The following is a 26,571-nucleotide window of genomic DNA, read 5'->3' on the forward strand; positions in this document are numbered from 1 at the left end:
ATGCAACTTGTATTCTAATTGTTTTGCCTTAATCAATATCTTCTTTTCCCCCTGCTACTACCATTCTGAAAGGCCTTGAAGACATTTTTTTTTCCTGTTCTTTTTTAATTTTAAGGAACATTCAATCCTGATTCTCTCTAGGAAACTTTTGGTGAAGCCTCTGGCCCACTCTGAATTCTCTTGCCTTATATTACGTTTTATCACCTTTGGCCTTATTTATATCATGTGGTCTAAACACTGGGACCACAGGAATTAGTACTTTATTGTATGATACCATTCTGTAGAGTATATTTTACCAATTACACAGGTTTTCAGGATGTTTATGGTTTGGTAGCATTTTTATGAAAAATATTGATTTTTACCTTGACCCCACATTTCCTATAATCTTGTACTTTATTCTTCCTTCTTTTCAAAACCAAACCTTAAGTGTAAAAATTTATAATACATAGCAGTGCAGTTTCCACTTCTACAGCATGTTTACTCCTTGCACTTTATAAACTCCTTTAACCTCTTCACTCTGCTGAAACCATTCCTATTTAGTCAGAGGCAAATATATATTTAAGCCTTTATTTTACTAAACTGTTCAACATCAACATCTTGATAACTAACTTGTTGATTTTTTCTCTTGAACCCTTTCTGTTGGATTCCAGGAAAACTCCCCCCTAGCTTGCTTTCCACCTGTGACCACTCCTTCTAAGTCTTCTGCATATGCATCCATATCTAAGATCTTTTGTAATCTTAGATCTAACACACCAATCATTGTGAACAGCATTGTCAAATTTAATGAAAATGCTCTTAAGAACTGAAACATTATGCAAAATGTAACAAACAACACTTTCTAAGGAAATAACCGTTATAGAGACAATAGCAGTTTTGAGTATCCAGGATTATGAAAAAAAATGTTTCTGTGAAAAAGTTAAAATTGGATATTTTTTCAGTGTTCAGTAATACAATTAAAAAGAAACTCTTAGAAAGTGAGCTTACAAAACTAAAACCATTGCTGAGAAAAATGTTTTAAATGCAGTTCTTAGAAAACCCACCTGTAGGCTGGGTGTGATGGCACACACCTGTAATCCCAACAATTTGGGAGCAATTAGGTAGGAGGACTGCAAGTTCTAGACTAAACTTTGCAACTTAGTGAAACCCTCTCTCAAAAAATAAAAAATGCGGGGGGCCTAGCTTGGTGGTAGAACTAGAACCTCACTGAGTGCAATCCCCAGTACAAAAACAAAAAGAAAGAAAGGAAAACCTGCATGAAAATTCATTCTGACTCCCTAACAAGCCCCCAAACCCTATTCTTCAGAGCAAATAGACTCAGGGATGTGCCTGTAATTCCAGCAACTCAGGAGGATGCAATGCTAGGTTGGAGGTTTTGAATTTGGCTAGAATTCACATAATTTTGTTTCCTATATTTTGTAATGTAGATAACAAAATTCTAATATCCTCTGGTTCTCTACTGTTCTAGTATTTTCATATATTTACTTTTTAAAAAAAAATATGATACTGAGGATTGAACCCAGGGGAGCTCTACCACTGAGCTACAACCCAAGCCCTTTTTATTTTTCATTTTGAAACAGGGTCTTACTAAGTTGCCAAGGCTGACCTTGAACTTGAGTCCTCCTGCTTCAGCCTTCTGAGTTGCTGTAATTACAGGCATATGCTGCTACATCTAGCTCATAACATTCACTTTGAATGAAAACTTTCTCCATGTTTCAGAATTTTTTCACAATTTTTTAAAATGATAAATTAAAAATTAGGATCAGAATTCATAACAAATGCAAACCTTTTTCTTTGGGGCTTTAGGACTATATAATAGTAATAAAATGCATTTTACAGTATTCACTTGAGGATATTAAAACATTACAGTTTTTATAGACAATTCCAATCAGCATCCCCAATATATATGTAAGGGAAATGTTGAGTCATTCTAGTTTAGGTGGAGAATGCCTGGCATAGTTAAACACTGAAATTCTAAAATTCTAACCCTGAGCAATTTGAGGCTCAGCCAGATTAATTTAACAAAGATTTACTGAGTAACTACCATGCATGAAACATGGTGTTAGAATCTGGGGAATCCAATACTTTACCAGACCTGGTCCATGTCCCTGAGATTTTTTTTTTTTTTTTCAGAAAAGGGAGAGAGAGAGATGTGAATCAAATAAATCAACTGTAAGATTCTCTTTTTCAGAGGTGTAAGATTCTCTTTTTCAATACCAGGGTGGCCAGGTATTTTTTGGCCAAATTCCAAATGGATTAATGCTAAGTTGGGGTTTCTGAATGCTGGATCTTGGGCTGGTAAATGCTCTGAAGTGTCCAGGGGTGGGCAGAATTATTTGGTAAGTAAAAACCATGATGCAAACGAAGCAACAAAATTTCCTTGGAGAATTCCAAGATCTAACATTTGGGGGAGTGGAATCTAATCCTCATAAATTAAAATCCAAGGCACCAAGAGTCTGGTAGACAGTAGGACCAGGTAGACAATGAGAAGAAGGCAGAAGGAAAATGAGAAGACTCAAAACCATTGCAGAGAACAGCCGGCCAGCTTATGACTCATTTCTTGTGGCTGCTGGCCATGTAAATTGTGAGCTAAAGGCCTGAGTTAGGAGGACACCAGCCAAGTACTATATCATCATGGGGCAGTGGTAAGAGGACAGTGATTTCAACAAATCATATAAGTTAGTTGTTATTTTCAGCAAGTTCAATTTTTAAACTGGTGGATGGGAGTTCTCCCAGAGCAGCAGAATTATAGAGATGGAATAACTAAAATAAGCAGGATCATTGACATATATTTTGGACTTAGTGTATTTGCTTTCTTTTATGTCATGCATTTATTTCTAGATCTGTGGTTAAGACCAGGTCTTCTAGACATATTTCAAAAAGAAGGATAGGTGAGTCTACTAGGTAAAACTGGAAAACTGTTTCCAGATTTGCAAGAAACTGAATCCAGGCTGGTAAAGACAAAAGGAGGGGAAAAAATACAAAAGTCAATTTATTAAATGCAGGCAAAGAAAATGATGTTGAGAAAGAAAAACACATCTGAATTTGTCCATAATCTCAAAGGTGAAAAAGTCTTCAGACTCTTAAAGGAAAACTTTGAGCCAGGCAGGTACCGATTGGAATCCTGGTTTAGCCACCTAGTAATTTTGCAATCTCTGGAAAATTAAGTAATTTCTCTGAGCCTCAGTGGTAAAGACAAAATTATGATGCATACCTTGACTACGAGATGAGAGAACTTTTCTGGCACATAGTTAATTCTTATTAACATCTTTCAAGAGAATATATATTCAGTGGTAAGAAATGGAAGCCAAAAAGTAACACAGAGAAAATAAAAGATAATAGGAATATACCTTTGACACAAGAAAAATAGCCAGTGAAAGAAAATAGAGAAATCAGATGATAACTTAAAGATGGCATCAAGCTATCCTTATTTTTACCACCCTGTCTGTCACCGCTCTAAGATAGGGAAGGCTTCAGAGAGCCACTCAAATGAGATTGTGCCTTTCCTGGGCTCTTTTATGCCCAATGGCTGAACACCATGAAAGCACAAAAGTGGAGCAATTTTGACCTCACTGAGGTCATCTCTAATGGGTGATATACTCTCTAGACCTCTTGAGAGATTGGCTGAAGCATTGTTAGACTTATTGCACAGCTGATCAATCTTTCTGCTTTACCCTACTTTTACAACCTTCCTTCCACAGCATTCGATCTCTAATAGACACTCATCATGCCAATCTCTGCCTCAGCATCTGCTTCCAGACAACACAAACTGCAACACACCAGTACCTACCTGCATTCCAAACCAGAAATCTAGGTATTCTATCTTCCTCACCTCCTTCATATACCTGCCATTAAAATCCCAGAAATTCTTTCTCCTAAATCTTTTCCCATTTTCTAGTTACTTTTTCTGCTACTCCCTATTTGCTGCCAATGCTATAGCTCAGGTTTCACATCCTAGGCAATCCTGTCTTAATAAACATGAAGGTTAAAGTTTCAACTGTCAAATGGACCCAGAAGGGTCGTTGTTCTTCTGCTTGCCGAACTGCGAGTTTATACAAGTCTCTCATTTAACTGTGTGCTCTTCCAGGCTAGAAGCCAAGTCTAATTCACCTTAGTATACAATCTCCCCAAACTTCACTTACCCCTCAACTCTGTGGCAGAAACCTCACTGGGTGTCTGACACTTAGAGAAACTCTGTAAATGTTTGAGTATTTAATGAATCAGTATTACCCAGGTACATAAGGTTTAAACAATGCTTAATATGGTATTATTTAAAAATATAGTTAAATAGTTTTGCCCTACAGATTGCTTATTTATAAAACAACTTAAGCACATCATTCACACATCATAAAGCTGCCCCCTTTTCATCCTTTAGCTATATTTCATGGGGGGAAATTTAGCTGTGATATCCCCACTGAGAGTATTTAGTGTAGGTAAGGTAATTCAGTTCACTCAGAGAAGAGAACAGATTTTAGCTATTGCTTATTTTTCACATTTGTAGTTTCAGTTTGCTGTTTGAAAAAGTTACCTTTGACTTTCAGTTTTCCATGCTCCATACAGAGCATGGAATAAGTACATAAAAATTAGGGGTCCATCTTCATAATGAATGTGGTTTCATGTTCAAAAGCAAATCCTTCATTTCCAAAGACTGATTAGGATGATGCTTGGGAAAAGAATCCCACATGGTTAGGGCCCTGAAAAAAAAACTCCACCCAAGGATCTCTTCTGTAGCATTTTTGTTTGATTATGATTTGGATACATTTTTATTTACTCTAAACCTTTCTTTTGGAATTACCTATTCCAATATGCTTAAGTCAGTGGCAAGAGAACTGTTGGCCAAAGTTATTGCCTACCTTATACAAATGGTCTTTTTTAATTATATGACTCCCACTTAAAAGTGGTTTTATGTGGCCAAGATGTTTTCAGTATATGATTGTGCAAGAACTGTTCTGTGATTTTTGCCACTGAACCTAGTCTTTTCCCTTTCTCCCTCAGCTCTTGCCTTTTCTGTTTCCTGAGGTCATCTGAGAAAAATGGAGAGGCTTATAATTAATTGTGCATTGGTCTTTTTGTTTGCAGTTTAAGACTGGAAAGTTTCAAAGAAAAGAGAAATTGGCATGGATCATTGTTTACTTAGGATTTCAAATTTCCTTCAACAAACAATTGTGGAGTGCTGGCTGTGAGCCAGCATTAAAAGTGCATATTTGTCCACATATCTAAGGAGCCATGTCTGATAGGAGACATTAAAACCTGTAGTGATTCCTAATCATTGTGATGATTAGGAATAGGGATTGTACTGGGGCTTCAGAAGCACTGAAGAGGTGTTTGATTCTACATTGACCAGGTGTTGCTTTCCTTTCTGAGTGGGCAACACCCAGACCTTAGAGAAAGAGTGGAAGTAGTTGGGGAAGAGGAGGAGGTTGTGGAATGGACAAGATAGAAAGGGCCTTCTGAGGAGTCAGGAGTTTGTGAAATTGTAAGAAATTCTGTCTTACAAGAAGAATGCAAAGAGGCAGAAAAAAAATGATGAAATTGTGAACATTTATAATTTTGCTTCCAGTATTGTGGAAATGTGAGTTCTAGACATTCTAGCATTTCTTTTTTCTGAGTGGGGCAACATACTGTAATGCAAAACCAAAGTAGCTGGAGATTTCACTACTTATCTAAAAAAGATGGATAGACCCAAGGGAGGGCAAAACATTTGCACAATAGGACCTTAGATGGTCTGGATGGAGAAAGAAGCAGGCGGAAAGCTTGAGGAGATGGTAGTGGAGAGAGACTTCAGGAGGAGGTGGTGTGAGAGACAGAAAAAGACTCACACACATGCAAACACACACCGAGAGATAGTGAGAGACCCAGAACAAAACAGGTAGTGATGCCTATAGGAAAAAACTCAGAGATAGGCAGTGAGAGAACAGAGGCAGAGATAGAGATACATAGAAAGACAGACATTAAAAGGCTACCACAAAGATTAGAACTTTCAGGAAGGAGAACTGCTATTTTAAAAGAAAAATTGCCTGTACTGTTTTATATAATTTCCTTTGTTGACAAAAAGTTCAATAAAACTATCCTGCTTTTTAGCGCTGTTAGAATTAGTGTTTTGCAGATCCACATGGGCAGACTTGCCCCACAGATGCCCAGTTATATACCATAGTGGGTGAGCCAGGATAAGAACAGAGAAATCCCATGTGTCCCAATACAAGTTGGGGTTCACCAGAGGTCAACTCAAGTTGATCAGGCTTCTTTTCACCTGAAAAGGGTGACTTTTCTCTATTTAAAACCAGGAATGGCCAGGCACTGTGGGGCACACCTGTAATCCCAGCAGCTTGGGAAGCTGAGACAGGAAGATCTAGAGTTCAAAGCCAGCCTCAGTAAAAGCAAGGTGCTAAACAACTCAGTGAGACCCTGTCTCTAAATAAAATACAAAACAGGGGTGGGGATGTGGGGATGTGGCCAAGAGCCCCTGAGTACCAAAAACAAAAAAAAACAAACAAAAATCAGGACTGGGGCCTGGGGTTGTGGCTCAGTGATAGAGTGCTCATCTAGCATGCGTGAGGCACTGGGTTCAATCCTCAGCACCACATAAAAATAAATAAATAAAATAAAGGTATTGTGTCCATCTACAACTGAAACAATAACAACAAAACCAGGACTGATGTGCAAAGAGCCCTTGGAATCTCTGAATCTCAGGAAGAGCAAGTTGGGCATCACCTGGCCTGGGAAATCCTCCTTGTTCCTGCAGACACAGTTATGCGTGCTTCTCCTTTATGTTCCCACAGCACCCTGCCTCACTTCCTTTCCCACAGGTAAGACAGGTGTACTTTATTCACTAGGGGCCATATATCTTTATTGTTACTAATAGACACCATGAGAACTTGTATTAGTAGGGATACTGAATTCTTGGTTTTATAGTGAAAGGCACAGAATACATATGGGAAATTAGCTTACTGGTTTGTGCTATGCCTTTACATGAGTGGATCCTAGAGACTTACTCAAATGGAGAGAAACCTCCAGTTATTTCTCCCAACTGGCCAAAGTGGGACAAATCATTTCCTTGCTTTTCTAATTCATCAAAAGTCAAATCCAGTAGTTTATAGGCATTAATGAATGTTATTGTTCTCACATTATCTAGAAGAAAGGGCTTATAAGATTTAACAGAGTTGATCAACATGAGAGTAATAAATGGCAGTCAAAGTCATCTAACATACACCTATTTCCACTCTATTGCTTTTCACTTCAAAGGAGTTCAGTGAATTAGAAGTAGCTGCAGATGCCTGAGTAAGCCCATTCCACATACTTATGCCATCTTGAGACTGTAAGGAGGCCAAGTGGCAAATATAGATGGTTGGATCTGACAATGTTATATTTTTTTCTGACAAATTATCCTGATTATCTCTATTGCCAATGATCAAATACCTTGATATTCTTTTTCCCCCCCACATAGTAGGCACAACTAACTATAGATAGTGAATTAAAGTGGGACAGGCCATCTTAGACCGTTCCAGGTCTTGGAACTGGCCTTCCCCACTGTGATGGGCATGTGCTGTAGTAGGAACAGATCCATTTATAGATGAAAAGAATAATTTCAATTTGACAAGTGAAATGTGGAAGTGAGTGAGTTATTATATAATAAGCATTAGCTAGGGGGACAGTCAGGGATGGGTGAGGATTCTTTAATGGGGAATTGTTTCAACTGAGAAAACAGCACTATAACAGGGAGGGTGAAAACATGTGGTACTCTGGAATCCTGTTAATCTATCCACTTTTTGCTTCTGGTACTGGGGATTGAATCCCAGGGTGCTCTGCCATTGAGCTACATCCCAAGTCTTATTTTATTTTTATCTTTTATTTGGAAACAGGGTTCCAAAGTTGCTGAGGATCTTGCTAAATTGCTGAGGCTGGCACCAAACTTGAGATACTCCTTCTTCAGCCTCCTAAGTGCAATACCAGGGATCACAGTCATACACCATTATGCCTGGTAGTATTCTAGATTCCTGGATATGGAAAGTGGATATCAGGGGAAAACAGGTGCAGGAAGCAGAGGCCTCATTTTGTTATGTAGTAAGACACTGTGGACCAAGAGGGAAATAGAAGACTACAACAGTACAAAACAGATTCCTGAATAATAGCCTAGGTAGTCAGATACTATGTGTACAGGAAAAAAGTAATGGCTGGACTGCAGAAGAGTAAAGATATCAAGTCAAAGAATGGTAAATGGAGATGCTTAAAGCCCCTGTACCTAAACTCAGGATTGGTCCTAACAGTGTGATTTTCCAAGTGTGCAGACTGGAGCCAACATATAGAGAGAAGAGCTGCAGCCCCTAAGACACAACAAAGGCTCAATACTTGTATTTTGAATAGAGAGTAGTACTGTTTGGGGGCATCTGACTCAGCTGCTCATGCAGAAAAGTATAAAGATATGGAGACTTTTTTTATTAAAATCAATGTGCTTGCAGCACTAAAACATCTGTTAAAAGATAAAATATCTAGGAGTAATTCTAAGAATATGTCATTCAAATAGATTATGCATAAGGAATAAGTGAGCACTTTTGTTCAGTGGTATTTACAAAACAACAAAACACCCAAAACATTTGTTTTTATCGCATAGGTGTTTAACAGAAGACTCTAGAAGGGGAAAACAAACAAGCAACTCTCTTTATGATGAAGCATTCAAATGATAGAAGAAATAAAATTTTTGCACAGATTTTATTTATTTGGATCAAATAAATTCAAACTTTCCAATGAACAGCTCTGATGATACATTCCTCCAATGAACCATCATCTTCAGAAACAGTTTTCATGTATTATCCAATAATCAGTTGGCAATATAGGAATTTACCTAGGGTTAGCCTGGTAGACACAGGAGCCATGGGTTTGTTACAAGTTGAGCCAATTCATATGTGGGCAGTGTTCCAGCATTTAGATTTGATTTAGATTTGAGGGAACTGACAATGTTGTTGGTGGTGGTGTTTTTTTTTTTTTCTTGAGTTTGAATGTTAGTCATCTCTACCTTACACTGGGATCCCTTTTAGGGCTATGGTGAAATTGAAATACAGCTTTATGGACACAGAAGGGAATGAAAGGAGGGCTTCCTTTTACTTATCTCTTCTACTACATAAAATTATGCTAAAGTACCTCTGTCTGGTCTTAAACCATGACTATGTCTATTCTTCATCATGTCAATTTTGAAAGATGAGAGACTAGACAACACAAGAAGGAGATTCAATACAGACTGTACAAGACATTCTGTGGTCACATCCTGTCCCTTGAACAAGATTTAAGAGCATTAGAGTTTTAAAGATCCTATGGCTTAAAATTAACCAACCAACTAAACAGAATCCAACTCAAAACACTACATTATATTTACTGCATGAGAGAATGTAGGCCTATAAATAATTCAGCCCCAGTGGCACTTCTCAGTACAAATGAACCTGGGTCATTTTGCAGCATTAACTCTGATGATTTTTTTCTTATTTATTTTCTAATGCAGCCTTGGTTTATCCATAATGGATTTCTTAGGTCATTTATTTAAAATAGTCAGGTTCATCCTGCACTCCCACAGAAACAATGCCTATTTCTCAAATTGAGAGTTGCAGAGAGAGAGAGAGAGAGAGAGTCTAATTGATTTTGTGTGTGTGTGCCATGAAAAGGATCTGTGTGTTTTTCAAAATGGGCAGTGTCGCAGTGGCTGGAATCAAATTGCTCTAGATTAAAAACAGACTCATATCCTGGAATGCTGAGTAGAGAGCCTAATTAGGTGACAATTGTCTGTTATTCTTTTTTTTTTACTAGGCAACTAAAATTGACCAATTTCTCAGGGGTGCAGAAAAGGTGAATTAATATGTAATTGTTCAGCATTTTTTATCAAGGTAGAATATTATAACATTACTTTTCATTATTACATTATTACATTACTTTTCATGATGTGTGATGATGCATATGGATTAAAAAATTCAGTTTTTTTTCAGTTGCCCATTCTGTAGCAATTTGCACAATCTGCTTATTTTGGAAGAAGATCTTTCTTTCACTTTATTTTAATCTAATTTTTTGCTTATTTGTTTTTTCTATTTTCTGCCTCCAAGGTGAAGAATGCAATCCAACCACGGAGCTTCTAAGGAACATTTTCTTGCTGAGAAGGTACTTCCAGGCAAATATACCATGTGAACCTGTGCCATGATGCCCTCTTTCCAAATGACCAGACTAGATGACAACTGAGATGAGGTTAATTAATTCATAGCATGGGCAATTGCTGATGATATGATCTTTTGCAAAACTTTTATTCCTAAAAAGTGAAGTGTCCTTTAGATTATATGTCTTATGAATCTGCATTGCCATGTATGTAAAGAAAAAAATAGAGAATTCTGAAAAGGAAGAAGACACAGAACAAGAGCTATGCTGAGACTGGCGGAGTTAGTTGAAAGGTCTAAATATGGACTGGAAATCCACGAGCTATTGCTGTCAGAGTTGCTTAGACTCTGAATAACCATTTGATTCCAACTTCTATGAGCTATATTCTGTTTTCTACCCTTCTAGATAGCTGGTTCTTCAGCGTTCATTGGCTTCTGGGAAGACTCTTTATGTGATAGTGCCTGCTCCCTATTTCCATAGGACAAAGCACCGTTACTTAAAACTATCAAGTTAGTCTTTGTCCTTACGGCAATAAGAATAAAAATAAATGGAGGTTTTAAGCAGGCAAGTTCTGAAAAATGGGTCTTAAGTTGGAGTCACTTTTTGCTCTACTAAGTAGGAAGGTGAAAAAACTGCTCCCAGATTTTAAAACAGAATAGCAATAGACCAAGGATCTCCTATTCTGTAGTTCTAGGCTCTTGTACTTCAATTTCTCTCACCCCACCCCTTACCATCAAAAAGACACAAACTCAGGTTTTTTTGTAATACTTTTGTTTTTTGTAATACTTATTTTTTAGTTGTAGTTGAACACAATACCTTTATTTTATTTATTTTTATGTGGTGCTGAGGAGCAAACCCAGGGCCTCGCACATGCTAGGCAAGTGCTCTACCACTGTGCCACAACCCCAGCCCTGTGCTGTAACCTTTTATACAAGGGAGTATAAGTGTGTTAGTTGCTTTCCTATTTGCTCCTAAATAATTTCCCTGCCTTTTCTTCCTTTATTTTACATGGCAACGAACTACATTTCCCAGAGTTCTTTGCCAATTAGTTTCAAGTAGACTGAAGGACAAATAGTAGGAGGAAGTCATCTACTATGGATGGTTCTTCAGTCTCTCCTCATTGGTTCTGGTTCCCACAGGACTGCTCCATTCTCTTATTTCTTATAAGACAACATTATAATAAATTTAGTTACATTGTTCACAATTGTCTTTAATTGCAATTCTGAAATTAGATAGCAGCCCAGAACAAATATGGTTCAGAATATTCAACCCTGCTACATGTGGAGGTTATATTGATAGCAGAGGAGAGAAAAATGACACACAAAATTGGCTGTAGTTGGTATTTCTTTACAGAGTCATATTTTGGCAGCTTTCACCCTCTGATTGGCTGGAAGTTCAGCTGTTATGATTAGCTTAGATTTAGTTGCATGGTTGTGGAGTATATCCTTAGGTTACATGCCAAGCTAGGTTATAGTTTGCAATGTACAAATGTTGCTTTAGGCCAATATTTACCACCAAATTATAGAGATAAATTTAGGCCCAAATTAACTGTGTTTAAAAGTTCAGATTTCTGGCAGGACAGGTAGTCCTTCTGTGCTTCTAGCTTTCATTCTGTGACCCTGGTTTTTGGATTTGAGGATAACTTCCCATCCCCTTTTGCTCTCCTACGCTAGAGCCACAGAAACTTCTTATTATTGCTCAACTGTCACTTAATTATCCCCTACTTGGCTTTATAGCTCTTCCATTGCTCATATAACCAATTTCCAGTATTAAATTTCTCCTGCTGAATATCTACAGTTGTTTTCCATTTTCTGACTGAATCCTTACTGATATAGAGTACAAGAAAATAATAAATGTTCATATTTAATAATAGATAGGGGTTGAACAGAGTATGTGGGAATAGCAAGCTTTATAATTAGAGATCCTTGTTCAGACAGAACATATCAGTTCAAATCCTGGCTCTTATTCTGTTTGTGATCTAGGTGAGATGTTTAACTGAGCCTCTATTTCCGCATCTATAAAATGGAGATAGGAAGATGCCCTTCAAAGCTAGAGAATCCTGTTCTATCCACCATGGCCTCAAGAAGATCTCAAGTCTATAAACAGAGCTGATTAAATTAAGCACTGACAAATCCAGCCTCCTGAAATGGGGTTTGCTGTGTTAAGAGGGTGCAACTAATCCTTTAGCCATGTGGACAAGTTCCAGGCTAAAGGATTAGTACTTTCCCAGTACTTCTAGTGGATGTGGTGAAATGTAGTTTGCAGACAGAATCATGGAAGACAGCATTAATCTTCAGTAGAAGTATATGGAGTAACTAGATATTTCTCATCACAATGACCCTGGATTCCCAGCTTAGCACATTAACATCTTAAAGTTTCTAAGACGTCTCAATAGAAAAGAAATTGTTAATTTATTCTTTCAATATGGCAGTAAACGTGGCTACCACTGCAATTACGTTTTATGATTTCAACTCTCTGGGGTTTGTGCTACCTTCCTATTGTTCTTTATCCCAGATAAAGGTCTTTGCTGCCCAATTTCTGACCATTAGTCTGTGGCTAGAAGTAGTGGGTGTGACTCATGCTTTACTAAGGAGGCAGCTGGTACAGATCCATTTAGGAAGGACTAGGATTGTCTGCCAGCTCCTAGAGGAGGGGGTCTTAAAGCAGGAGATTCCACAGATGTCCTTTAGAAGTGCTTTTGAGGTAGGCAAGAGTCTAAATGGATAGAAACAAGAACCTAGCCAGTGTACTATAACTTAATTTGGGGGGGGGGGAAGGCAGAGGGATGGTGATACAGAAGAGAGAGGATTTTCAGTGAATGGTAGATATGGTGAAAGAAGAAGAGTCAAAGACAGTTGAAGGATTTAAAATACAAGTGATTAAAGGAATGTTTTAAAAAAACAAACAAACATGACATTCTCGGAACTGTTCCAAGTAATTTCCACACATTAACTGATTTAATTCTCGTAACAACCCATTGTGGTAAGGAAACAGGCACACAGAGGTTAAGTAACTTGTTCAAGACCACACAGCTAGGAGGTGGTAGAGCAGAGCTAGAGACCTGGTAGGTTGGTTTTAGGGTTACAACATGGTAAGAATAGGCAGACTTCCCAAGGGAACCATCAGGGGCTGAAACCTGGTCCCTGATGATTGCTGCCATAGAAGACAGAACAAACATGTCTTCCTGCCCCATTATCCATCTCTGGTTGGGTCATTGTAACCAGAGTGATGGATTAGCTGGACAACTTGGCTATATGTGTCAGGATGGGAACCTTCTTACTTAAACAACACAGCTGAGGACAGAGGAGGATGATTCCTACATCGTAAAAATGTGTTTGCTGTTTGCTAGAAGATGGGGAAGATGAAGATTGGTGGCAAAAATAACACATACCACAAAAATGAAAGAAAGCAGGGGATTTCACACTTAAAGGGGGCAATAGGAGTTGCTGAATCAGGACAAGAGAAAATAGGAGACCACAGGATGGACAAGAGAACAAATAAAAGCACCACTTGGGGTCTTCCTGAAATAGTTAGGCTTTCATGGTTAGTGTTCTCCACTGTGATTACTGGCACCCACACAAAAAAAGGCCTATTTTGTCACTACTCTGTGGTCCCATTCTGACCCTTATGTTCTTAACTTATAGCAACATAAGTGGACCCCAAAGCTGAACCTCCTGTGCATCCCAGTGTCTTTTTTCCCAGGACTCTATATACTGTATCTATGTCATCTGCATGCATCTTTTCTTTTGAGCAGAAAAACAAGAAGGAGAGTTTTCATACATAATTTGACCTCATAACCTCATATTTCTATTTTAAAAAGCAACATTCTACCAGAATGACTTTATCAGTGTTAAACCATAAGGTGTAAGAAAACTGTCTCACATTTTTCCCCCCAACTGTCTCCTCAATTTTGTTTTTCAATCTTTATTGTCTGGGGTGGGGTGTGGTCAATTTCGATTCAGCCTCAACTCCGTTATTCTCTTGGTGGAAAGGGGGCCAAAGCCAAGAGAAGAGAGGAAAATATAATATGTTAACACTAAGTTACCATAGCTCATCTTTCTCTTAAGAAATATAGTTTTATAAAAGCAGCCTTTCATTTAATGTAACAAGTAAGCAAGGAAAAAATCCTTACCTTTAGATTTTAATTAGATTGACCACTGATTTACTAAGAAATTTTTGACAAGTCACTCTTTTTTAGCTAATGGGAAATAAAAAGTCCAAAGATTTTTTTTAAACAGGCTTAATTAGTTCATTTTCCTTGTATAAAAACCTAAGCTCATAGCCACAGCTGGGGCCCGAGACTTCTACATAGAGACTCCCGTGTGGGTTTTTAGGAGATGGGCACTGACTCCTTATAGGGAGACTTGATGAATATGGTCTCTTTCCAGAGGTTGGGAGTCAGATAGCTGTAGGTCTTGGAGATGGGCTCAAAGGTGGTCTTTGCAAAGATTCATGGGGTGGCAGTGCTGGTTCTGCTTGAGATGTAGATGTAGTAGTCCTCAATACTGGCAATCAGCAATCACTCCTTAGGTACAGGGGCTCAGGCAATGCTCTATCTTTGTAGGTGGAGGGATGAGGTACACCAGTATAGAATCCTAGTGGCCTATTTCCTTGCTAGGGACAATGTGGGGTTTGCCCTCTTGCTCCCCCAGTAACCTACCTATACAGGGACAATGGAGAGCTTGGCCAGGATGATGGTCCCATGGATGGTGAAGGCTACCTCCTTCGAATTCTTATCATCCAGATCAATAAGGCCATTGTAGTCCCTAATTGTGACAACCGTCTTGAATCTGGTCCTCTGGGCAGCATATATCTAATTTTTTACAAGTATAATATTTAAAAGCTCATCTTTGAAGGATTTTTTTTCCCTTGAAGGAAAAGGTCAGTGATCTCAGATTCCTGGATGGGCAGAGAGTAGAAATAGATCTCCATGGACTTGATATTCATGTCCTTGACCAAGTAGTCTGCTTGGTATAAAGATCCTGGCCTTAAGCTTGGGCTCTCAGTACCTCTTTTCTGCACCTATATAATCCACCATTTGGTACTTTCCCAAAGAAGATGATAATGGAAATATCTCATTGCTATATTCAAATATAGGTTTCTAGATTATTTCTAGGATATGTAACTTAGTTGACCAGTATTTAACTTATTGACTTAAATTATCTTCAAAATAATCTAGTGATTATAAAGGGGATATCAAGATTTTAAAAATGTACTGACAGATAATATTCAGATCCCTAAGATGCTTCTGGAGCTTTAATTCATTCTCCCTTTGCATACATAATTATAAAAGTACCATTTCTACTTCTCATTCATCTTTGGAATGTGTAACATAGATTCCATGCCTCTTCTCACTTACTTTGTTATAGTATTATATTTTCTCATTTTTAAATTGAAAGATATTACCCACCCAGAGTCTCCTCCCATAATGCTAAGAAGAATAACACCATCATCTTATCCATTTTCTGACATTAGAAATTTTCCTGTGGAGGCCTGTTGATTAAATAGTTTCTATTCTCTTCACATTTCCTGGCTCTAAAACTCTATTTCCTTGACTTACAGCAAAAATATTGCTTTGTTAAGAAATCATTCTTTACTTAAAAGCAGTTTGCCACCAAATTTCAATTATTGCAACATCATTTAAAAGACAAACAACTCATGTTTGAATATTATTCACATGACCAAAAATGAACCAGGTATCTTCTCATTGAGTTGATTTTACTAAGTGAGTTTTAAAAGACCTAGTTGTTATTTTACTTTTTTTTGGAAATATAATCTCTAATCTGATTTCTGAACATTGTGTAATGCATTTATCAAAGCATGTGCAAATATAAAAAATCATATTTGTATTATTTGAAACATTTATACTTTCCAGCTTGAGGAATTACAGTATCTATCAATATTGTATTAAAAGTAGTCATTTAGGGGCTGGGGTTGTGGATCAGTTATAGAGCACTTGCCTAGCATGTGTGAGGCACAGGGTTTGATTCTCAGCATCGCATATAAACAAATGAATAAAACAAAGGTCCATCAATGTCTAAAAAAAAATAAAGTAGTCACTTGGTAGAGCTCAGAGAAGCTAAACCATTTTAAAGACATGTCATGAACAGCAAAATAAGCCAATAGTAGTATCAACTCTATCAACTCCCATACTACTTTTGGTAATTCTGTGTCTACTGGCTCTGTGAGGTAAGCCTGATGGTTATACTCACTCCCAGTTTAAAGATGAGGTACCTGAAGCTAACTACATTTTAATAATTTATTCATGGTCAAAGGACATAACAAAGCTAGAAGCAGGACAAGACACAAGATTTTCTAATTTTGAAGAATGCATATGTAAATATGTAGTATTTTGTTACATCAAGGTTTTGATACATCAAGAAAATTTGCTTCTCGTCAAAATAAAATAAATATATTTTCATGCAAAAAACCTCTTTAAAAAAGATTTATCAATTCTGACAGTCCAAATTTCTTGGTTAGTGTGACCGGCTTTCCCAATCTTTCATAACTTTGTGATTCTACTTGGTGCTGAAGCATTGGAGGAGCTTGTTTGGTTCTCAGTCAATAGTCTGCTATGGTTGGACAGCAGTCATGCTAATCCAGTTTGTACGGTTACCTCAGGCCTGGAACTCTGCTGTTTACATACTGTCCTTGGGCAGAGAAGACTGCAATGACCAAGGAACAATGAGTTTGTGATCTTGTCTCCTTATACATACTACACATCTGTTCCCCTCTGTGGTCTTGCTATGTTTAGGTTGCTGTAACAGAGTAAGTGGGGGCATTGCTCAGGGCACTTATATATCTTACTCCCTTTGCTTATCCAAAGTATCACTTCTTTACTTCTTTTTTCTGTCTGGACTTTGTGAAGCTCAAAGAATCTTTCTGCTTCTCACTTTGTTAAAGACTTGAATTTGGTTTTACAAAAGGGCGTCATTCTGCTTGAGAAGGAGTTAATATAAGAAGGACACACACAAGAGATCCTGCCAAACACATTACTATGGAAAGTTAATCATCATTGGCTCTTTTAGTTATTTGAAAAAGTTACCAAGCCTTAAAACTTTCCCCTTCTATTCTGGGCTGAAAGGCAGAGAAATTTTGGCTGAGGGTATTTGTATTTGCCCTGAGAAGGAATAGAAGGAAATCATCTATCCTCCAATTCTTGGTTGTATGTGGAAATAACTGGTGCCTCTGGGTACTGAAATAGAACAAAAGTTTATTATTTTTTTCTAACTTTAATAAGATTCAAAGTAAGATTTCTAAAAGTAGAGAAACACGTACATGCTCATACTTTTTTGTTGTTGTTGTCAGCTTGACATTAATATTCATAAATCAGGTAGAGGTGTCAATTCTCTCCAAAATGAAAGAGCAGAGTATTTCCAGTGGTAGTAAATAGACTCGTCTTCTTTCCTCACATTCATTTTTCTTGTACTCAGGAAAATGTTGACAACAAAAGTATAAACATTCATTCTGAGTTTGGATAAAGCATTTGATTGATTATCAAAAGTTCTTGTTTTTTTTTTCTCTGTGATTAAAAAATAAAAAGCCCTTATACCTTAGTTTATTCCAGTTTTAGCTTCGCTACGAACAAATGGCCAACAACTATGGCCATTCTGTACTGCAATCAACATTCCCTTCAGCGTACTCGAGTAGATGTCGCATTAGGAGTATCAACTGCTTAGGCAATGATTTATCCTGCAAGGTTTTTGGATGAAAGGAATTGCTTTAGTTTAGCACAGTATCATGTGTTGTGCAGCACAATATGCAAGAGCTTTCGACCATGAGCAGATCTAGATTTTGAGTGTCTCGTGCCCTGCTATTTCGTGTGGTTGTGGCTGAGTTTCAATGCTCCCTGTGATATCACTTCCCTATTTTTAATACCAAGTGAAGATAGTAGTGTTTGTTTTATACTTGACCCAACTTATTTTCTCAGTACCTCACAAGACCTTTAATAAAGCTAGTTTAATAATTCAGAAAGAGTTAAGCAGCCTTGGAAGTAGTTACTTCCAATGAAGGGGAAGGTCTGACTGGTTATACTTTTATGGAAGGTCTATACAGAAATATGTCAAGGGTCAATGAATTTTGTGATTTGTAAGATGTTACCAAGGAATTTTCTTTTTCATCCAATGTTCATCCTAGCATTAAGGCTTATTAATTTAGAAAAAAACAATCCCAGAAAAATAAATTCATTTTAGGTTTAAAAAAAATGTGGGGAAATTAAAAGAAATGAAATATTCAGGATGTAAGTGACTTGTAAACCTTAAAGTGCTATTTTGTATTTCAAAATTTCCATAAGACCTGGATCCTAGTACCAGAGATTGACCACTAGTGCTTGTGATAACAAAGAAGTGCATTACAGAAAGAGTTAAGAAAATATCATACCTATGCCTAGTGATATGATCTTTCTAAGATGAGTGTATGGTTGGAAAAATAAAGTAATATCATTCATCCTGCCAAAGCAGTGTTTTTTGAAACAGAGAGACCTCAAGACCTGCTAATGGTTTACAGAAGACTTGGTTGAATGTGGTTACAAAATATATGATCTTAACTGTTGGCAGAAACAGGTAATGGCCAGTGAAAAAGTTTTCTTTTACATTCTACTAGGCATTATTCAACTATTTAAAAAAAGGCCCACCTAACTGGGCTCTGAGAAGGGCCAAAGGTTAAATACAAACTCAAGGTCACACAATATCTTGAGCCTCCAAATGGTCTGAAAACAGGGCTTCTACTCTGTCACACTGCTCAGGGAGCTGTTCTACTTTCTTGCCAGGGTTAGAAGTTCCCTTGGGCCAAAAGCAACCATCCTGCTTCTGTTTGTGGTTGGACTGAAGATGTTCACAAAGTTAATGACCTCTGTTACCCGAAAAGAAGCAGGTGAAGCTGAGGTTAATGCAATATTGAAGTGTTAGGAGAATTTTCAAAAGGAAACTCTCTTAGCTGGGCTGGTTCTCCTGAAATGTTGAGTCTTGTTTTCCGTGGCATGGTATAGTCGATGTTGTCACTTTGTGGTCAAGCAGCAGGAAAGCTGGTGGGGTGGAGAGAGATTAGTGGTCTGAAAATATGTAACTAGAATTGAATGGCAGCGTGGAGCTGACAGTCCCCAGGGACTGCAACAGAAGACCAACAACTCAACTGAATTAAAACCAACTATGATTAAAAAAAACTATGAGAAATATATCCAAGTAGTTAGGAGTTTGATAAATTATAAATTTCACATTGCATACCCTAAAAGGTAAAGTTTTAAGTGAGATAATATATGCAAAGATTACATATACCAAGATTATCAATTAAAACCTTCAGCTTTTGTTATTGCTATGCATGAGGGAAAAGGTCAGCACAACTTAACCTTAGCAGCTGTATTATTTCATTGGAATTTTCCCTCTATTGGCATTAGAGAATTTTGATTCTTATTTCAGTTCCTGTACCTGACACGGTGGGTGGAAAAACTCCACTCATGAAGTTGGAGACGACGGGCACATTGCTAAGGCAGTTGCCATCCAACTGAGTGTGGTTAGTTTGTATAATTGAAGCCAAGCAAAGCTAAGGCAGTCCTGGTACATGGATCTTTCTGTTAGGCTATAAAAAGAACAGTGAGCCCATTTTTATAGGGGGTTGGTGAGGGAGGAGAAGTAAAAATTGTTCTTACCAGTAGAGAATGGCTTTAGGGTATGTCTCAATGTTACTGAATATTTAAATAAAACTGCAGGAGAGAATTTACTCAGTTGTCCAGATATTTTTAGAAATGCAATCTTTAGTTTTCATGTGAATAAAATCAGGGGCAGATTAGATATCTTTCTGGCATTGTGAGATATTCTCAGTATCTTTATGGCTGACTCTATGGTGGATCCATGCTGTACCTGCCCAGATGCTTTCCGGGATATTAATCCCCTGCTGGAGTCACTCTGCAATTTATGAAGGGCTGCTTGTTCTGTGTGAAGCTCACATAAGAATGGAGCCTACTTTGATACTGGGTTAATTGATATGAGCCAGCTGAGATCAGCATTCTGGTGGCTTCAAGTCAAAGGATTAAAAAATACAAAGCAATTCCTTTTATTTTTTTTTTAGAGAGAGAGAGAAAGAATTTTTTAATATTTATTTTTTAGTTTTTGGTGGACACAACATCTTTATGTTATTTTTATGTGGTGCTGACGATAGAACCCAGCACCCTGCGCATGCCAGGCGAGTGTGCTACCGCTTGAACCACATCCCCAGCCCTACTAAACAATTCTATCTGAAAAAGATCAATGAACAAGGATTCAAATGTGTTATGTCTCACTTCAAATGAAAAAGATCAATGAACAAGGATTCAAATGTGTTATGTCTCACTTCAAATTTTCAACAATATCCTGTCCTTTAGGATCTGGGAAGATTAGCAAGATCAGATCTTTGGTCAGGACAAGAACACAGAGAATGAGTAGGATGAAGAATGGGTTTAGTACAAAACGTTCCACAAAGCAGGGGTTCTAGATGTTGACTTTTGAGGGAATGAATTGGAATATTTCACGAAGAAATGGCAGTGGCTTAAAGATCAAGAAAATCAAACACAACTTTTTAACTTCATTTATCTTGTGTAACAGAAATGTACATGGAAAAGCACGACCTCAATAGTCCATAGGGCATAAATTCAAATCCTAAGAAAATCATTTATCTTCTTCAAAATATCTTTCTCAACTGCAAAAAGAACATTTAAAACTTGCACTTCTTTCATTAAATTGATTCCCAAGATTTTTATTTTATTTTATTTTATTTTTTTTAGGCATTGTAAATGGGGTAGTTTTCCTCGTTTCTCTTTCAGAGAATTTGTCACTGATATACAGAAATGCCTTTGATTTATGGGTGTTGATTTTATATCCTGCTACCTTGCTGAATTCATTCACTAGTTCTAGAAGTTTTCTGGTGGAATGTTTTGGGTCTTCTATGTATAGAATCATATCATCAGCAAATAGTGCTAATTTGAGTTCTTCTTTTCCTATCTGTGTCCCTTTAATTTCTTTCATCTGTCTATTGCTCTGGCTACTTTCAAGGACTATGTTAAATAGAAATGGTGAAAGAGGGCATCCTTGTCTTGTTCCAGTTTTTAGAGGGAATGCTTCCAATTTTTCTCCATTTAGAATGATGTTGGCCTTGGGTTTAGCATAGATAGCTTTTATAATGTTGAAGTATATTCCTACTATCCTTAGTGTTTCTAGTGTTTTGAACATGAAAGGGTGCTGTATTTTTGTTAAATACTTTCTCTGCATCAATTGATACAATCATGATTCTCATCATTAAGTCTACTAATGTGATGAATTACATTTATTGACTTCCGTATGTTGAACCAAACTTGTATCCCTGGGATGAATCCCACTTGATTGTGGTGCACTATCTTTCTGACATGTTTTTGTATTTGATTTGCCAGAATTTTATTGAGAATTTTTGCATCTATGTTCATTATAGATATTGGTCTGAAGTTTTCTTTCTTTGATGTGTCTTTGACTGATTTTGGAATCAGGGTGATATTGGCCTCATAGAATGAGTTTGGAAGTGCTCCCTCTTTTTCTATTTCCTGAAATAAATTGAAGACTATTACATTAGTATTAGTTCTTTTTTAAAAGTCTTGAAGAACTCAGTTGTGTGTCCATCTGGTCCTGTGCTTTTCTTGGTTGGCAGCATCTTCTATTTCATCACTTGAAATTGATCTGTTTAAATTATGTATATCATTCCTGATTCAATTTGAGCAAATCATATGACTCTAGAAATTTGTCAATGCCTTTGATATTTTCTATTTCATTTCAAAACACTAGAAATACTAGGGATAACAGGAACATATCTCAACATCCTAGAAGCTATCTATGCTAAGTTGAGAATCAACTTAACAAAAAGAGGTGAAAGACCTCTACAATGAAAACTACAGAACACTAAAGAAAGAAATTAAAGAAAACCTTAGGAGATGGAAAGATCTACCTTGTTCTTGGATAGGCAGAATTAATATTGTCAAAATGACCACACTACCAAAAGCACTATATAGATTCAATGCATTCCCAATCAAAATCCCAATTACATTCCTCATAGAAATGAAATTTATCTGGAAAATAAGAGACCCAGAATAGCCAAAGCAATCCTTAGCAAGAAAATGAAGCTGGTGGCATTACTATTCCAGATATTAAACTATACTACAGAGCAATAGTAACAAAAACAGCATGCTATTGACACCAAAATAGACTTGTAGATCAATGGTTCAGAATAGAGGACACAGAGACAAACTCACATAAATACAGTTATCTTGTATTAGACAAAGGCACCAAAAACATATGTTGGAGAAAAGATAGCCTCTTCAACAAATGGTGCTGGTAAAACTGGAAATACATATGCAACAAAATGAAATTAAGCCTTTACCTCTCACCATGCACAAAACTCAACTCAAAGTGGATTAAGGGCCTAGGAATTAAACCAGAGACCCTGTGTCTAATAGAAGAAAAAGTAGGCCTAAATCTCCATTATGTTGGATTAGGCCCCCACTTTCATAATAAAACTTCTATAGTGCAAAAATTAAAATCAAGAATCAATAAATGTGATGGATTCAAACTCAAAAGCTTCTTCTCAGCAAAAGAAACAATCAGTGAGGTGAATAAAGAACCTACAGAACGGGAACAAATTTTTATGACATGGATATCAGATAGAGCACTAATCTCTAGGATATATAAAGAACTCAAAAATATTAACACCAAAATAAATAAATAATCCAATTAATAAAAGGGCCAAGGAACTGAACAAACACTTCTCAGAAGACAATATACAATCAATCAACAAATATATGAAAAAAATATTCAACAGCTCTATCAATTAGAGAAATGAAAATCAAAACTACTGTAAGATTTTATCTCACTCCAGTTAGAATGACAGCTATTAAGAATATAAACAACAATAAGTGTTGGCGAGGATGTGGGGAAAAGGGCACACTCTTACGTATTGGTGAAGCCAATATGGAAAGCAGTACGGCGATTCCTTGGAAAACTGGGAATTGAACCACCATTTGACTCAGCTATCCCACTCCTCGGTTTATTCCCAAAGGACTTAAAATAGCATACTACAGGGACACAGCCACATCAATGCACAAAGCAGCACAATTCACAATAGCTAAATTGTGGATCCAACCTAGATACCCTTCAGTAGATGAATGGATAAAGAAAATGTGGCATATATACACAATGGAATATTATTCAGCAATAAAAGAGAATAAAATCATGGCATTTGTAGGTAAATGAATGGAGCTGGAGAATATAATGCTAAGTGAAGTAAGCCAATCCCCCAAAACTAAATGCTGAATGTCTTCTCTGATATAAGGATGCTGATTTATAATAGGGATGGGGCGGGAAGCATAGGAGGATTAGACAAACTTTAGATATGGAAAGGCAAGAGAGGGGAAGGAGGATTATGGTGGTAGGAAAGACTGGAATGAGATGGACATCATTACCCTAATACATATATGAAAACACAAATGGTGTGACTCTACTTTGTGTTTGACCAGAGACATGAAAATTTGTGCCCTGTTTGTGTAATATGAATTGAATTGCATTCTGTGGTCATATATAACTAATAAGAATTTAAAAAAAAAACTTGCAAGAGCCAGGTGTGTTGGCCTACTCCTGTAATCCCAACAGCTCAGGAGGATGAGGTAGGAGGATGCCAAATTCAAAGTCAGCCTCAGCAACTTAGTAAGGTTCTGTGAAACTTAGCGAGATCTTGTCTCAAAAATTAAAAAGAAATAAAAAAATATAATAATAAAAAGGCTTAGGATGTGGCTTAGGAGTTATGTGACTCTGGGGTCAATCTATGGTACTAAACAAACAAAAACTATCAAAGATTTTATAAAATCAAATGCTTATAAAGAGCTACACCCATGTCACTGGATGTTTACATGCCTATGAATAATGGTTCAGAGGAATACTGGCATAACTGACTAGTTCATAGTTATGAGTATATTTTATGGTGATTTTAACAAGTTCTTCGAAACTCATGGAATGTTTGCACAGTGTTATGAGATCTATGAAGTTGTCCTTTTTTTTTTTTTAATATTCCATAATGGGATCTACTTTATTCCATGAAAGAAATGCTAGAGAAAATAATGGTACAACTAACTCAAGACACTATGGCATTTTGAGAATTAACTGGTTTATTAAAAATCCTATGAAACTGTCTTTATTGTTCTAACATAGAGAATATTTTTTTAAAAAAAGTTTATTCCTGGAAAAGATTCTTCTGCTACACTCTGTACTTACATGGTATAATCAGTACACACTTGGAGTCCTCAGTACCTACTGGAAATACTAGTCTCTCCTCTATTACAGCATGATCTCAGAACACTAGGCCTAGAGTGGAAAGGTGATGTGCAATTAATTGTGTGCAATGGATGTCTCTTGGCACTTGTGAAACGAGGTGCTTACTTTGAGCACAAGATCCAGTTAGGAAGTCAATCTCCAGAACACCTAGAGCTAAATGTGACCATCCTTCACTATGGCAAAGAATGTGACCAGCAGAGAGACCATAGAGTAATTGGCTTCATAAGGAAGCCAAGTAATAGGAATAGGCACTTTAGAGAGATCGTTAAAGGAAAGCAAAACTTGCTATGCATGATGGTATACACCTGTAATCTCAGCAATTTGGGAGGCTGAAGCAGGAGGATCACGAGTTCAGAGCCAGCTTCAGCAACTTATCAAGGCCCAAAACAACTTAGTAAGACCCTGTCTCAAAATAAAATAAAGAGGGCTGGGGATATGGCTCAGTGGTTAAGTGCCCCTGAGTTTAATAATCAATCCCCCCCCCCAAAACAAAGGAAAGCAAAACTCAAAAGCAATTAAGTGATAAAGGCTAAGAACAGCCTTCAAGCAAGCTCTCAGGATGGATGTCACAATGCCAGAAATGATTATATAGGAGAAAAAAAAATATTGTAGAAGAAAGAGAAAATCAGCATATTTAGAAGAAGAATAAGCCCAGTGAGATCCAAAATGACATTTTTTGTCCTGTTCATTCTTCTGGTCAGGTCTTAAGTGAAGGATAGCTGAATACTGGTAGCAGAACCCTATCTATTTGTATCTAGACACAGAGGTCATACCACTAGAAAGATTTCACAAAATCAGATGATATTAATTAGCTTAACTGAATCTTATGGGGATGAAGTTTTGTGACATTAAAAGTTAAATATTGTGTTTATATTCCTGATAATTCTGGTTATGTTAAAGATTTATATTCCCAAATAGAGGCCTCGTCCTCTCCAACCTTGTTATGGTGACAACTTCTCCATCCTCACATATCTTGGAGAGAGATTATTGGCTTCTCTCATTTAATAGCAGGTCTTCTAGGTTAAACAGCTCATTGGTAAGACCCTACTCATATGAGCCCTCGACACAAATGGGCTACTAAATTTGTTTCCCTAGTAGCTGCCCTACAGTTACTGCAGACCTAGCCACAGGAACGGCAGGAAGAGCCACACCCATTACCTATTTTCATCAGCTCTCCAATCAGCTGATAGGGATTATCCAACAGGTAGCAGAATTTACACTATACCTCCAGAATCAACTGGACTCCTTAGCCTCTGTGGTCCTACAAAACCACCATGGACTGGACCTATTAATAGCAGAGAAAGGAGGCCTCCACCTATACTTACGAGAGGAGTATTGTTTTTATGTCAACCTGTCAGGGGTAGTGAAGGACAAAATCAAACAACTATAAGAGCAGCTAGAAAAGAGGAAACAATGACTAGGCCAACTGAACATTCCCCTTGGGGAATGTTCAGTCAAGTATGGCCTTGGAACCAACCCCTCACAGGACTCCTGTTAGTTCTCTTTATGTTTCTCCTAATAGGATCATGCCTGTTAAATTGCCTACAGAAGTTCCTGCAAGATCATATACACAAATTAAAAAACCAGTCAATCAACTATTTCTCCTTCAAGACCACCAGCCCCTGGCACCCAAGACAGAGACCTACAACTCATGGTGAATTCCTCCGACTCCAGAGACTCTGCCCCTGAAGCCAGAATTAGACAGACAGTCAATAAAGATAGGTAAATCGATTCAGGTAGGATCAAGGAAATCAATTTTGAGTGAGTCGGGCAAGATGGAGACTGTCCTCTGAGGGATTAAAATGTTAATTCCTTCAGAGCCCTTTCTCCACCCTTATCAAGAATTTCCCCCTGCTCCAAGAGGTTGCTAAACCTGTCCTAGCCAGGATCCAACATGGCGGCGAGAGGGGAGGCAGCGCTTTCAGTACCTCCTCAACAATGGGATCAGAGAGACGCATGGATACGCTTAGATTCGACCTGCTGAGAAACTCCTAGCAAAATTCCACTAAAGAGAGACCGGCCGGGAATTGGAAGGATTTTTGGAGGTGACAGTCTGCGCTAGACGAGTGAATCTCCGCCACGCAGCGCAGAGGTCCAGACCCGCCAGCCGCTGCCCGCGCGACTCGGCGAC

At 37.5% G+C, this 26,571-nt stretch overlaps 1 pseudogene; it reads right to left on the reverse strand.

Moving 5' to 3' along the window:
- Positions 1 to 14,369: 14,369 nt before the first annotated feature.
- Positions 14,370 to 26,571, reverse strand: part of LOC107142765 — a 33,579-nt pseudogene continuing 21,377 nt past the window's right edge.

Source organism: Marmota marmota, unplaced genomic scaffold, assembly GCF_001458135.2.
Source record: "Marmota marmota marmota unplaced genomic scaffold, marMar, whole genome shotgun sequence".
NCBI lineage: Eukaryota > Metazoa > Chordata > Mammalia > Rodentia > Sciuridae > Marmota > Marmota marmota.